We start from the raw sequence: 16464 nt of genomic DNA, 5'->3' as shown, positions 1-16464 counted from the left end.
GGCTCAACTGCTCTGCCGCGACTGAAACACTGCGTGTCCGGCTGGAGTTGCATAATTCTAGAACGCTTCCGACCGCCTTGGGAGCTGATAATTTCGGCTCAACTACTCTGCTGCGACTTTAACACTGCGTGTCCGGCTGGCTTTGCATAATTATAGGAGACTTCCGACCGCCTTGGGAGCTGAGAATTTCGGCTCAACTGCTCTGCCGCGACTGGAACACTGCGTGTCCGGCTGGCGTTGCATAATTCTAGAACGCTTCCGACCGCATTGGGAGGCAAGAATTTCGGCTCAAGTGCTCTGACGCGACTGAAACACTGCGTGTCCGGCTGGAGTTGCATAATTCTAGAACGCTTCCGACCGCCTTGGGAGCAGAGAATTTCGGCTAAACTGCTCTGCCGCGACTGAAACACTGCGTATCCGGCTGTCGTTGCATAATTCTAGGACACTTCCGACCGCCTTGGGAGCTGAGAATTTCGGCTCAACTGCTCTGCCGCGACTGAAACACTGCGTGTCTGGCTGGCGTTGCATAATTCTAGAACGCTTCCGACCGCCTTGGAAGCTGAGAATTTCGGCTAAACTGCTCTGCCGCGACAGAAACACTGCGTGTCCGGCTGGCGTTGCATAATTCTAGAACACTTCCGACCGCCTTGGGAGCTGAGAATTTCGGCTCAACTGCTCAGCCGCGACTGAAACACTGCGTGTCCGGGTGGCGTTGCATAATTCTAGAACACTTCCGACCGCCTTGGGAGCTGAGAATTTCGGCTGAACTGCTCTGCCGCGACTGAAACACTGCGTGTCCGGCTGGCGTTGCATAATTCTAGAACGCTTGCGACGGCCTTGTTAGGCGAGAATTTCGGCTCAACTGCTCTGCCGCGACTGAAACACTGCGGGTCCTGCTGGCGTTGCATAATTCTAGAACACTTCCGACCGCCTTGGGAGCTGATAATTTCGGCTCAACTACTCTGCCGCGACTTTAACACTGCGTGTCCGGCTGGCTTTGCATAATTATAGGAGACTTCCGACCGCCTTGGGAGCTGAGAAATTCGGCTCAACTGCTCTGCCGCGACTGAAACACTGCGTGTCCGGCTGGCGTTGCATAATTCTAGAACACTTCCGACCGCCTTGGGAGCTGATAATTTCGGCTCAACTACTCTGCCGCGACTGAAACACTGCGTGTCCGGCTGGCGTTGCATAATTATAGGACAATTCCGACCGCCTTGGGAGCTGAGAATTTCGACTCAACTGCTCTGCCGCGACTGAAACACTGCGTATCCGGCTGTCGTTGCATAATTCTAGGACACTTCCGACCGCCTTGGGAGCTGAGAATTTCGGCTCAACTGCTCTGCCGCGACTGAAACACTGCGTGTCTGGCTGGCGTTGCATAATTCTAGAACGCTTCCGACCGCCTTGGAAGCTGAGAATTTCGGCTAAACTGCTCTGCCGCGACAGAAACACTGCGTGTCCGGCTGGCGTTGCATAATTCTAGAACACTTCCGACCGCCTTGGGAGCTGAGAATTTCGGCTCAACTGCTCAGCCGCGACTGAAACACTGCGTGTCCGGGTGGCGTTGCATAATTCTAGAACACTTCCGACCGCCTTGGGAGCTGAGAATTTCGGCTGAACTGCTCTGCCGCGACTGAAACACTGCGTGTCCGGCTGGCGTTGCATAATTCTAGAACGCTTCCGACCGCCTTGGGAGCTGAGAATTTCGGCTCAACTGCTCTCCCGCGACTGAAACACAGCGTGTCCGGCTGGCGTTGCATAATTGTAGAACGCTTGCGACGGCCTTGTTAGGCGAGAATTTCGGCTCAACTGCTCTGCCGCGACTGAAACACTGCGTGTCCGGCTGGCGTTGCATAATTCTAGAACACTTCCGACCGCCTTGGGAGCTGATAATTTCGGCTCAACTACTCTGCCGCGACTTTAACACTGCGTGTCCGGCTGGCTTTGCATAATTATAGGAGACTTCCGACCGCCTTGGGAGCTGAGAATTTCGGCTCAACTGCTCTGCCGCGACTGAAACACTGCGTGTCCGGCTGGCGTTGCATAATTCTAGAACACTTCCGACCGCCTTGGGAGCTGATAATTTCGGCTCAACTACTCTGCCGCGACTGAAACACTGCGTGTCCGGCTGGCGTTGCATAATTATAGGACAATTCCGACCGCCTTGGGAGCTGAGAATTTCGACTCAACTGCTCTGCCGCGACTGAAACACTGCGTATCCGGCTGTCGTTGCATAATTCTAGGACACTTCCGACCGCCTTGGGAGCTGAGAATTTCGACTCAACTGCTCAGCCGCGACTGAAACACTGCGTGTCCGGGTGGCGTTGCATAATTCTAGAACACTTCCGACCGCCTTGGGAGCTGAGAATTTCGGCTGAACTGCTCTGCCGCGACTGAAACACTGCGTGTCCGGCTGGCGTTGCATAATTCTAGAACGCTTCCGACCGCCTTGGGAGCTGAGAATTTCGGCTCAACTGCTCTCCCGCGACTGAAACACAGCGTGTCCGGCTGGCGTTGCATAATTCTAGAACGCTTGCGACGGCCTTGTTAGGCGAGAATTTCGGCTCAACTGCTCTGCCGCGACTGAAACACTGCGTGTCCGGCTGGAGTTGCATAATTCTAGAACGCTTCCGACCGCCTTGGGAGCTGATAATTTCGGCTCAACTACTCTGCCGCGACTTTAACACTGCGTGTCCGGCTGGCTTTGCATAATTATAGGAGACTTCCGACCGCCTTGGGAGCTGAGAGTTTCGGCTCAACTGCTCTGCCGCGACTGGAACACTGCGTGTCCGGCTGGCGTTGCATAATTCTAGAACGCTTCCGACCGCATTGGGAGGCAAGAATTTCGGCTCAAGTGCTCTGCCGCGACTGAAACACTGCGTGTCCGGCTGGAGTTGCATAATTCTAGAACGCTTCCGACCGCCTTGGGAGCAGAGAATTTCGGCTAAACTGCTCTGCCGCGACTGAAACACTGCGTATCCGGCTGTCGTTGCATAATTCTAGGACACTTCCGACCGCCTTGGGAGCTGAGAATTTCGGCTCAACTGCTCTGCCGCGACTGAAACACTGCGTGTCTGGCTGGCGTTGCATAATTCTAGAACGCTTCCGACCGCCTTGGAAGCTGAGAATTTCGGCTAAACTGCTCTGCCGCGACAGAAACACTGCGTGTCCGGCTGGCGTTGCATAATTCTAGAACACTTCCGACCGCCTTGGGAGCTGAGAATTTCGGCTCAACTGCTCAGCCGCGACTGAAACACTGCGTGTCCGGGTGGCGTTGCATAATTCTAGAACACTTCCGACCGCCTTGGGAGCTGAGAATTTCGGCTGAACTGCTCTGCCGCGACTGAAACACTGCGTGTCCGGCTGGCGTTGCATAATTCTAGAACGCTTGCGACGGCCTTGTTAGGCGAGAATTTCGGCTCAACTGCTCTGCCGCGACTGAAACACTGCGGGTCCTGCTGGCGTTGCATAATTCTAGAACACTTCCGACCGCCTTGGGAGCTGATAATTTCGGCTCAACTACTCTGCCGCGACTTTAACACTGCGTGTCCGGCTGGCTTTGCATAATTATAGGAGACTTCCGACCGCCTTGGGAGCTGAGAAGTTCGGCTCAACTGCTCTGCCGCGACTGAAACACTGCGTGTCCGGCTGGCGTTGCATAATTCTAGAACACTTCCGACCGCCTTGGGAGCTGATAATTTCGGCTCAACTACTCTGCCGCGACTGAAACACTGCGTGTCCGGCTGGCGTTGCATAATTATAGGACAATTCCGACCGCCTTGGGAGCTGAGAATTTCGACTCAACTGCTCTGCCGCGACTGAAACACTGCGTATCCGGCTGTCGTTGCATAATTCTAGGACACTTCCGACCGCCTTGGGAGCTGAGAATTTCGGCTCAACTGCTCTGCCGCGACTGAAACACTGCGTGTCTGGCTGGCGTTGCATAATTCTAGAACGCTTCCGACCGCCTTGGAAGCTGAGAATTTCGGCTAAACTGCTCTGCCGCGACAGAAACACTGCGTGTCCGGCTGGCGTTGCATAATTCTAGAACACTTCCGACCGCCTTGGGAGCTGAGAATTTCGGCTCAACTGCTCAGCCGCGACTGAAACACTGCGTGTCCGGGTGGCGTTGCATAATTCTAGAACACTTCCGACCGCCTTGGGAGCTGAGAATTTCGGCTGAACTGCTCTGCCGCGACTGAAACACGCATAATTCTAGAACGCTTCCGACCGCCTTGGGAGCTGAGAATTTCGGCTCAACTGCTCTCCCGCGACTGAAACACAGCGTGTCCGGCTGGCGTTGCATAATTCTAGAACGCTTGCGACGGCCTTGTTAGGCGAGAATTTCGGCTCAACTGCTCTGCCGCGACTGAAACACTGCGTGTCCGGCTGGCGTTGCATAATTCTAGAACACTTCCGACCGCCTTGGGAGCTGATAATTTCGGCTCAACTACTCTGCCGCGACTTTAACACTGCGTGTCCGGCTGGCTTTGCATAATTATAGGAGACTTCCGACCGCCTTGGGAGCTGAGAATTTCGGCTCAACTGCTCTGCCGCGACTGAAACACTGCGTGTCCGGCTGGCGTTGCATAATTCTAGAACACTTCCGACCGCCTTGGGAGCTGATAATTTCGGCTCAACTACTCTGCCGCGACTGAAACACTGCGTGTCCGGCTGGCGTTGCATAATTATAGGACAATTCCGACCACCTTGGGAGCTGAGAATTTCGACTCAACTGCTCTGCCGCGACTGAAACACTGCGTATCCGGCTGTCGTTGCATAATTCTAGGACACTTCCGACCGCCTTGGGAGCTGAGAATTTCGACTCAACTGCTCAGCCGCGACTGAAACACTGCGTGTCCGGGTGGCGTTGCATAATTCTAGAACACTTCCGACCGCCTTGGGAGCTGAGAATTTCGGCTGAACTGCTCTGCCGCGACTGAAACACTGCGTGTCCGGCTGGCGTTGCATAATTCTAGAACGCTTCCGACCGCCTTGGGAGCTGAGAATTTCGGCTCAACTGCTCTCCCGCGACTGAAACACAGCGTGTCCGGCTGGCGTTGCATAATTCTAGAACGCTTGCGACGGCCTTGTTAGGCGAGAATTTAGGCTCAACTGCTCTGCCGCGACTGAAACACTGCGTGTCCGGCTGGAGTTGCATAATTCTAGAACGCTTCCGACCGCCTTGGGAGCTGATAATTTCGGCTCAACTACTCTGCCGCGACTTTAACACTGCGTGTCCGGCTGGCTTTGCATAATTATAGGAGACTTCCGACCGCCTTGGGAGCTGAGAATTTCGGCTCAACTGCTCTGCCGCGACTGGAACACTGCGTGTCCGGCTGGCGTTGCATAATTCTAGAACGCTTCCGACCGCATTGGGAGGCAAGAATTTCGGCTCAAGTGCTCTGCCGCGACTGAAACACTGCGTGTCCGGCTGGAGTTGCATAATTCTAGAACGCTTCCGACCGCCTTGGGAGCAGAGAATTTCGGCTAAACTGCTCTGCCGCGACTGAAACACTGCGTATCCGGCTGTCGTTGCATAATTCTAGGACACTTCCGACCGCCTTGGGAGCTGAGAATTTCGGCCCAACTGCTCTGCCGCGACTGAAACACTGCGTGTCTGGCTGGCGTTGCATAATTCTAGAACGCTTCCGACCGCCTTGGAAGCTGAGAATTTCGGCTAAACTGCTCTGCCGCGACAGAAACACTGCGTGTCCGGCTGGCGTTGCATAATTCTAGAACACTTCCGACCGCCTTGGGAGCTGAGAATTTCGGCTCAACTGCTCAGCCGCGACTGAAACACTGCGTGTCCGGGTGGCGTTGCATAATTCTAGAACACTTCCGACCGCCTTGGGAGCTGAGAATTTCGGCTGAACTGCTCTGCCGCGACTGAAACACTGCGTGTCCGGCTGGCGTTGCATAATTCTAGAACGCTTGCGACGGCCTTGTTAGGCGAGAATTTCGGCTCAACTGCTCTGCCGCGACTGAAACACTGCGGGTCCTGCTGGCGTTGCATAATTCTAGAACACTTCCGACCGCCTTGGGAGCTGATAATTTCGGCTCAACTACTCTGCCGCGACTTTAACACTGCGTGTCCGGCTGGCTTTGCATAATTATAGGAGACTTCCGACCGCCTTGGGAGCTGAGAATTTCGGCTCAACTGCTCTGCCGCGACTGAAACACTGCGTGTCCGGCTGGCGTTGCATAATTCTAGAACACTTCCGACCGCCTTGGGAGCTGATAATTTCGGCTCAACTACTCTGCCGCGACTGAAACACTGCGTGTCCGGCTGGCGTTGCATAATTATAGGACAATTCCGACCGCCTTGGGAGCTGAGAATTTCGACTCAACTGCTCTGCCGCGACTGAAACACTGCGTATCCGGCTGTCGTTGCATAATTCTAGGACACTTCCGACCGCCTTGGGAGCTGAGAATTTCGGCTCAACTGCTCTGCCGCGACTGAAGCACTGCGTGTCTGGCTGGCGTTGCATAATTCTAGAACGCTTCCGACCGCCTTGGAAGCTGAGAATTTCGGCTAAACTGCTCTGCCGCGACAGAAACACTGCGTGTCCGGCTGGCGTTGCATAATTCTAGAACACTTCCGACCGCCTTGGGAGCTGAGAATTTCGGCTCAACTGCTCTCCCGCGACTGAAACACAGCGTGTCCGGCTGGCGTTGCATAATTCTAGAACGCTTGCGACGGCCTTGTTAGGCGAGAATTTCGGCTCAACTGCTCTGCCGCGACTGAAACACTGCGTGTCCGGCTGCAGTTGCATAATTCTAGAACGCTTCCGACCGCCTTGGGAGCTGATAATTTCGGCTCAACTACTCTGCCGCGACTTTAACACTGCGTGTCCGGCTGGCTTTGCATAATTATAGGAGACTTCCGACCGCCTTGGGAGCTGAGAATTTCGGCTCAACTGCTCTGCCGCGACTGAAACACTGCGTGTCCGGCTGGCGTTGCATAATTCTAGAACACTTCCGACCGCCTTGGGAGCTGATAATTTCGGCTCAACTACTCTGCCGCGACTGAAACACTGCGTGTCCGGCTGGCGTTGCATAATTATAGGACAATTCCGACCGCCTTGGGAGCTGAGAATTTCGACTCAACTGCTCTGCCGCGACTGAAACACTGCGTATCCGGCTGTCGTTGCATAATTCTAGGACACTTCCGACCGCCTTGAGAGCTGATAATTTCGGCTCAACTACTCTGCCGCGACTTTAACACTGCGTGTCCGGCTGGCTTTGCATAATTATAGGAGACTTCCGACCGTCTTGGGAGCTGAGAATTTCGGCTCAACTGCTCTGCCGCGACTGAAACACTGCGTGTCTGGCTGGCGTTGCATAATTCTAGAACGCTTCCGACCGCCTTGGAAGCTGAGAATTTCGGCTAAACTGCTCTGCCGCGACAGAAACACTGCGTGTCCGGCTGGCGTTGCATAATTCTAGAACACTTCCGATAGCCTTGGGAGCTGAGAATTTCGGCTCAACTGCTCAGCCGCGACTGAAACACTGCGTGTCCGGCTGGCGTTGCATAATTCTAGAACACTTCCGACCGCCTTGGGAGCTGAGAATTTCGGCTGAACTGCTCTGCCGCGACTGAAACACTGCGTGTCCGGCTGGTGTTGCATAATTCTAGAACGCTTCCGACCGCCTTGGGAGCTGAGAATTTCGGCTCAACTGCTCTGCCGCGACTGAAACACAGCGTGTCCGGCTGGCGTTGCATAATTCTAGAACGCTTGCGACGGCCTTGTTAGGCGAGAATTTCGGCTCAACTGCTCTGCCGCGACTGAAACACTGCGTGTCCGGCTGGAGTTGCATAATTCTAGAACGCTTCCGACCGCCTTGGGAGCTGATAATTTCGGCTCAACTACTCTGCCGCGACTTTAACACTGCGTGTCCGGCTGGCTTTGCATAATTATAGGAGACTTCCGACCGCCTTGGGAGCTGAGAATTTCGGCTCAACTGCTCTGCCGCGACTGGAACACTGCGTGTCCGGCTGGCGTTGCATAATTCTAGAACGCTTCCGACCGCATTGGGAGGCAAGAATTTCGGCTCAAGTGCTCTGCCGCGACTGAAACACTGCGTGTCCGGCTGGAGTTGCATAATTCTAGAACACTTCCGACCGCCTTGGGAGCAGAGAATTTCGGCTAAACTGCTCTGCCGCGACTGAAACACTGCGTGTCCGGCTGGCGTTGCATAATTCTAGAACGCTTCCGACCGCCTTGGGAGCTGAGAATTTCGGCTCAACTGCTCTGCCGCGACTGAAACACTGCGTGTCCGGCTGGCGTTGCATAATTCTAGAACGCTTCCGACCGCCTTGGGAGCTGAGAAGTTTGGCTCAACTGCTCTGCCGCGACTGAAATACTGCGTGTCCGGCTGGCGTTGCATAATTCTAGAACACTTCCGACCGCCTTGGGAGCTGATAATTTCGGCTCAACTACTCTGCCGCGACTTTAACACTGCGTGTCTGGCTGGCTTTGCATAATTATAGGAGACTTCCGACCGCCTTGGGAGCTGAGAATTTCGGCTCAACTGCTCTGCCGCGACTGAAACACTGCGTATCCGGCTGTCGTTGCATAATTCTAGGACACTTCCGACCGCCTTGGGAGCTGAGAATTTCGGCTCAACTGCTCTGCCGCGACTGAAACACTGCGTGTCTGGCTGGCGTTGCATAACTCTAGAACGCTTCCGACCGCCTTGGAAGCTGAGAATTTCGGCTAATCTGCTCTGCCGCGACAGAAACACTGCGTGTCCGGCTGGCGTTGCATAATTCTAGAACACTTCCGACCGCCTTGGGAGCTGAGAATTTCGGCTGAACTGCTCTGCCGCGACTGAAACACTGCGTGTCCGGCTGGCGTTGCATAATTCTAGAACACTTCCGACCGCCTTGGGAGCTGAGAATTTCGGCTCAACTGCTCTGCCGCGACTGAAACACTGCGTGTCCGGCTGGCGTTGCATAATTCTAGAACGCTTCCGACCGCCTTGGGAGCTGAGAATTTCGGCTCAACTGCTCTGCCGCGACTGAAACACTGCGTGTCTGGCTGGCGTTGCATAATTCTAGAACGCTTCCGACCGCCTTGGGAGGCGAGAATTTCGGCTCAACTGCTCTGCCGCGACTGAAACACTGCGTGTTCGGCTGGAGTTGCATAATTCTAGAACGCTTCCGACCGCCTTGGGAGCTGAGAATTTCGGCTCAACTGCTCTGCCGCGACTGAAACAGTGCGTGTCCGGCTGGCGTTGCATAATTCTAGAACGCTTCCGACCCCATTGGGAGGCGAGAATTTCGGCTCAACTGCTCTGCCGCGACTGAAACACTGCGTGTTCGGCTGGCGTTGCATAATTCTAGAACGCTTGCGACCGCCTTGGGAGCTGAGAATTTCGGCTCAACTGCTCTGTCGCGACTGAAACACTGCATGTCTGGCTGGCGTTCCATAATTCTAGAACACTTCCGACCGCCTTGGGAGCTGAGAATTTCGGCTCAACTGCTCTGCCGTGACTAAAACACTGCGTGTCCGGCTGGCGTTGCATAATTCTAGGACGCTTCCGACCGCCTTGGGAGCTGAGAGTTTAGGCTCAACTGCACTGCCGCGACTGAAACACTGCGTGTCCGGCTGGCGTTGCATAATTCTAGAACGCTTCCGACCGCCTTTGGAGCTGAGAATTTCGGCTCAACTGCTCTACCGCGACTGAAACACTGCGTGTCCGGCTGCAGTTGCATAATTCTAGAACGCTTCCGACCGCCTTGGGAGCTGAGAATTTCGGCTGAACTGCTCTGCCGCGACTGAAACACTGCGTGTCCGGCTGGCGTTGCATAATTCTAGAACGATTCCGACCGCCTTGGGAGCTGAGAATATCGGCTCAACTGCTCTGCCGCGACTGAAACACTGCGTGTCCGGCTGGCGTTGCATAATTCTAGGACACTTCCGACCGCCTTGGGAGCTGAGAATTTCGGCTCAACTGCTGTGCCGCGACTGAAACACTGCGTGTCTGGCTGGCGTTGCATAATTCTAGAACGCTTCCGACTGCCTTGGGAGCTGAGAATTTCGGCTAAACTGCTCTGCCGCGACAGAAACACTGCGTGTCCGGCTGGCGTTGCATAATTCTAGAACACTTCCGACCGCCTTGGGAGCTGAGAATTCCGGCTCAACTGCTCTGCCGCGACTGAAACACTGCGTGTCCGGCTGGCGTTGCGTAATTCTAAAACGCTTCCGACCGCCTTGGGAGCTGAGAGTTTCGCCTCAACTGCTCTGCCGCGACCGACTCACGGCCGTGTCCGGCTGGCGTTGCATAATTCTAGAACGCTTCCGACCGCCTTGGGAGCTGAGAATTTCGGCTCAACTGCTCTGCCGCGACTGAAACACTGCGTATCCGGCTGGCGTTGGATAATTATAGGACAATTCCGACCGCCTTGGGAGCTGAGAATTTCGACTCAACTGCTCTGCCGCGACTGAAACACTGCGTATCCGGCTGTCGTTGCATAATTCTAGGACACTTCCGACCGCCTTGGGAGCTGAGAATTTCGGCTCAACTGCTCTGCCGCGACTGAAACACTGCGTGTCTGGCTGACGTTGCATAATTCTAGAACGCTCCCGACCGCCTTGGAAGCTGAGAATTTCGGCTAAACTGCTCTGCCGCGACAGAAACACTGCGTGTCCGGCTGGCGTTGCATAATTCTAGAACACTTCCGACCGCCTTGGGAGCTGAGAATTTCGGCTCAACTGCTCTGCCGCGACTGAAACACTGCGTGTCCGGCTGGCGTTGCATAATTTTAGAACACTTCCGACCGCCTTGGGAGCTGAGAATTTCGGCTCAACTGCTCTGCCGCGACTGAAACACTGCGTGTCCGGCTGGCGTTGCATAATTCTAGAACGCTTCCGACCGCCTTGGGAGCTGAGAATTTCGGCTCAACTGCTCTGCCACGACTGAAACACAGCGTGTCCGGCTGGCGTTGCATAATTCTCGAACGCTTCCGACCGCCTTGGGAGGCGAGAATTTCAGCTCAACTGCTCTGCCGCGACTGAAACACTGCGTGTCCGGCTGGAGTTGCCTAATTCTAGAACGCTTCCGACCGCCTTAGGAGCTGAGAATTTCGGCTCAACTGCTCTGCCGCGACTGGAACACTGCGCGTCCGGGTGACGTTGCATAATTCTAGAACGCTTCCGACCGCATTGGGAGGCGAGAATTTCGGCTCAAGTGCTCTGCCGCGACTGAAACACTGCGTGTCCGGCTGGAGTTGCATAATACTAGAACGCTTCCGACCGCCTTGGGAGCAGAGAATTTCGGCTAAACTGCTCTGCCGCGACAGAAACACTGTGGGTCCTGCTGGCGTTACATAATTCTAGAACACTTCCGACCGCCTTGGGAGCTGAGCATTTCGGCTCAACTGCTCTGCCGCGACTGAAACACTGCGTGTCCGGCTGGTGTTGCATAATTTTAGAACGCTTCCGACCGCCTTGGGAGCTAAAAATTTTGGCTCAACTGCTCTGCCGCGACTGAAATACTGCGTATCCGGCTGGCGTTGCATAATTCTAGAACACTTCCGACCGCCTTGGGAGCTGAGAATTTCGGCTCAACTGCTCTGCCGCGCCTGAAACACTCCGTGTCCGGCTGGCGTTGCATAATTCTAGAACACTTCCGACCGCCTTGGGAGCTGATAATTTCGGCTCAACTACTCTGCCGCGACTGAAACACTGCGAGTCCGGCTGGCGTTGCATAATTATAGGAGACTTCCGACCGCCTTGGGAGCTGAGAATTTCGGCTCAACTGCTCTGCCGCGACTGAAACACTGCGTGTTCAGCTATTTGCATAATTCTAGAACGCTTCCGACCGCCTTGGGAGCTGAGAATTTCGGCTCAACTGCTCTGCCGCGACTAAAACACAGCGAGTCCGGCTGGCGTTGCATAATTCTAGAACGCTTCCGACCGCCTTGGGAGCTGAGAATTTCGGCTCAACTGCTCTGTCGCGACTGAAACACTGCGTGTCGGGCTGGCGTTGCATAACTCTAGAACACTTCCGACCGCCTTGGGAGCTGAGAATTTCGGCTCAACTGCTCTGCCGCGACTGAAACACTGCGTGTCCGGCTGGCGTTGCATAATTCTAGGACGCTTCCGACCGCCTTGGGAGCTGAGAATTTAGGCTCAACTGCTCTGCCGCGACTGAAACACTGCGTGTCCAGCTGGCGTTGCATAATTCTAGAGCGCTTCCGACCGCCTTGGGAACTGAGAATTTCGGCTCAACTGCTCTGCCGAGACTGAGACACTGCGTGTCTGGCTGGCGTTCCATAATTCTAGGACACTTACGACCGCCTTGGGAGCTCAAAATTTCGGCTCGACTGCTCTGCCGCGACTGAAACACTGCGTGTCCGGCTGGCGTTGCATAATTCTAGAACACTTCCGACCGCCTTGGGAGCTGATAATTTCGGCTCAACTACTCTGCCGCGACTTTAACACTGCGTGTCCGGCTGGCTTTGCATAATTATAGGAGACTTCCGACCGCCTTGGGAGCTGAGAATTTCGGCTCAACTGCTCTGCCGCGACTGAAACACTGCGTGTCCGGCTGGCGTTGCATAATTCTAGAACACTTCCGACCGCCTTGGGAGCTGATAATTTCGGCTCAACTACTCTGCCGCGACTGAAACACTGCGTGTCCGGCTGGCGTTGCATAATTATAGGACAATTCCGACCGCCTTGGGAGCTGAGAATTTCGACTCAACTGCTCTGCCGCGACTGAAACACTGCGTATCCGGCTGTCGTTGCATAATTCTAGGACAGTTCCGACCGCCTTGGGAGCTGAGAATTTCGGCTCAACTGCTCCGCCGCGACTGAAACACTGCGTGTCTGGCTGACGTTGCATAATTCTAGAACGCTTCCGACCGCCTTGGAAGCTGAGAATTTCGGCTAAACTGCTCTGCCGCGACAGAAACACTGCGTGTCCGGCTGGCGTTGCATAATTCTAGAACACTTCCGACCGCCTTGGGAGCTGAGAATTTCGGCTCAACTGTTCTGCCGCGACTGAAACACTGCGTGTCCGGCTGGCGTTGCATAATTTTAGAACACTTCCGACCGCCTTGGGAGCTGAGAATTTCGGCTCAACTGCTCTGCCGCGACTGAAACACTGCGTGTCCGGCTGGCGTTGCATAATTCTAGAACGCTTCCGACCGCCTTGGGAGCTGAGAATTTCGGCTCAACTGCTCTGCCACGACTGAAACACAGCGTGTCCGGCTGGCGTTGCATAATTCTCGAACGCTTCCGACCGCCTTGGGAGGCGAGAATTTCAGCTCAACTGCTCTGCCGCGACTGAAACACTGCGTGTCCGGCTGGAGTTGCTTAATTCTAGAACGCTTCCGACCGCTTAGGAGCTGAGAATTTCGGCTCAACTGCTCTGCCGCGACTGGAACACTGCGTGTCCGGGTGACGTTGCATAATTCTAGAACGCTTCCGACCGCATTGGGAGGCGAGAATTTCGGCTCAAGTGCTCTGCCGCGACTGAAACACTGCGTGTCCGGCTGGAGTTGCATAATTCTAGAACGCTTCCGACCGCCTTGGGAGCAGAGAATTTCGGCTAAACTGCTCTGCCGCGACAGAAACACTGCGGGTCCTGCTGGCGTTGCATAATTCTAGAACACTTCCGACCGCCTTGGGAGCTGAGCATTTCGGCTCAACTGCTCTGCCGCGACTGAAACACTGCGTGTCCGGCTGGTGTTGCATAATTTTAGAACGCTTCCGACCGCCTTGGGAGCTGAGAATTTTGGCTCAACTGCTCTGCCGCGACTGAAATACTGCGTATCCGGCTGGCGTTGCATAATTCTAGAACACTTCCGACCGCCTTGGGAGCTGAGAATTTCGGCTCAACTGCTCTGCCGCGACTGAAACACTCCGTGTCCGGCTGGCGTTGCATAATTCTAGAACACTTCCGACCGCCTTGGGAGCTGAGAATTTCGGCTCAACTGCTCTGCCGCGACTGAAACACTGCGTGTTCAGCTATTTGCATAATTCTAGAACGCTTCCGACCGCCTTGGGAGCTGAGAATTTCGGCTCAACTGCTCTGCCGCGACTAAAACACAGCGAGTCCGGCTGGCGTTGCATAATTCTAGAACGCTTCCGACCGCCTTGGGAGCTGAGAATTTCGGCTCAAGTGCTCTGCCGCGACTGAAACACTGCGTGTCCGGCTGGCGTTGCATAATTCTAGAACGCTTGCGACGGCCTTGTTAGGCGAGAATTTCGGCTCAACTGCTCTGCCGCGACTGAAACACTGCGTGTCCGGCTGGCGTTGCATAATTCTAGAACACTTCCGACCGCGTTGGGAGCTGATAATTTCGGCTCAACTACTCTGCCGCGACTTTAACACTGCGTGTCCGGCTGGCTTTGCATAATTATAGGAGACTTCCGACCGCCTTGGGAGCTGAGAATTTCGGCTCAACTGCTCTGCCGCGACTGAAACACTGCGTGTCCGGCTGGCGTTGCATAATTCTAGAACACTTCCGACCGCCTTGGGAGCTGATAATTTCGGCTCAACTACTCTGCCGCGACTGAAACACTGCGTGTCCGGCTGGCGTTGCATAATTATAGGACAATTCCGACCGCCTTGGGAGCTGAGAATTTCGACTCAACTGCTCTGCCGCGACTGAAACACTGCGTATCCGGCTGTCGTTGCATAATTCTAGGACACTTCCGACCGCCTTGGGAGCTGAGAATTTCGGCTCAACTGCTCAGCCGCGACTGAAACACTGCGTGTCCGGGTGGCGTTGCATAATTCTAGAACACTTCCGACCGCCTTGGGAGCTGAGAATTTCGGCTGAACTGCTCTGCCGCGACTGAAACACTGCGTGTCCGGCTGGCGTTGCATAATTCTAGAACGCTTCCGACCGCCTTGGGAGCTGAGAATTTCGGCTCAACTGCTCTCCCGCGACTGAAACACAGCGTGTCCGGCTGGCGTTGCATAATTCTAGAACGCTTGCGTCGGCCTTGTTAGGCGAGAATTTAGGCTCAACTGCTCTGCCGCGACTGAAACACTGCGTGTCCGGCTGGAGTTGCATAATTCTAGAACGCTTCCGACCGCCTTGGGAGCTGATAATTTCGGCTCAACTACTCTGCCGCGACTTTAACACTGCGTGTCCGGCTGGCTTTGCATAATTATAGGAGACTTCCGACCGCCTTGGGAGCTGAGAATTTCGGCTCAACTGCTCTGCCGCGACTGGAACACTGCGTGTCCGGCTGGCGTTGCATAATTCTAGAACGCTTCCGACCGCATTGGGAGGCAAGAATTTCGGCTCAAGTGCTCTGCCGCGACTGAAACACTGCGTGTCCGGCTGGAGTTGCATAATTCTAGAACGCTTCCGACCGCCTTGGGAGCAGAGAACTCGGCTAAACTGCTCTGCCGCGACTGAAACACTGCGTATCCGGCTGTCGTTGCATAATTCTAGGACACTTCCGACCGCCTTGGGAGCTGAGAATTTCGGCTCAACTGCTCTGCCGCGACTGAAACACTGCGTGTCTGGCTGGCGTTGCATAATTCTAGAACGCTTCCGACCGCCTTGGAAGCTGAGAATTTCGGCTAAACTGCTCTGCCGCGACAGAAACACTGCGTGTCCGGCTGGCGTTGCATAATTCTAGAACACTTCCGACCGCCTTGGGAGCTGAGAATTTCGGCTCAACTGCTCAGCCGCGACTGAAACACTGCGTGTCCGGGTGGCGTTGCATAATTCTAGAACACTTCCGACCGCCTTGGGAGCTGAGAATTTCGGCTGAACTGCTCTGCCGCGACTGAAACACTGCGTGTCCGGCTGGCGTTGCATAATTCTAGAACGCTTGCGACGGCCTTGTTAGGCGAGAATTTCGGCTCAACTGCTCTGCCGCGACTGAAACACTGCGGGTCCTGCTGGCGTTGCATAATTCTAGAACACTTCCGACCGCCTTGGGAGCTGATAATTTCGGCTCAACTACTCTGCCGCGACTTTAACACTGCGTGTCCGGCTGGCTTTGCATAATTATAGGAGACTTCCGACCGCCTTGGGAGCTGAGAATTTCGGCTCAACTGCTCTGCCGCGACTGAAACACTGCGTGTCCGGCTGGCGTTGCATAATTCTAGAACACTTCCGACCGCCTTGGGAGCTGATAATTTCGGCTCAACTACTCTGCCGCGACTGAAACACTGCGTGTCCGGCTGGCGTTGCATAATTATAGGACAATTCCGACCGCCTTGGGAGCTGAGAATTTCGACTCAACTGCTCTGCCGCGACTGAAACACTGCGTATCCGGCTGTCGTTGCATAATTCTAGGACACTTCCGACCGCCTTGGGAGCTGAGAATTTCGGCTCAACTGCTCTGCCGCGACTGAAACACTGCGTGTCTGGCTGGCGTTGCATAATTCTAGAACGCTTCCGACCGCCTTGGAAGCTGAGAATTTCGGCTAAACTGCTCTGCCGCGACAGAAACACTGCGTGTCCGGCTGGCGTTGCAT

Source organism: Amblyomma mixtum, chromosome 1 (genome assembly GCF_055824585.1).
Source record: "Amblyomma mixtum isolate Tamu chromosome 1, ASM5582458v1, whole genome shotgun sequence".
NCBI classification, from domain to species: Eukaryota; Metazoa; Arthropoda; class Arachnida; order Ixodida; family Ixodidae; genus Amblyomma; species Amblyomma mixtum.
Note: the sequence above shows the minus strand (reverse complement) of the source record.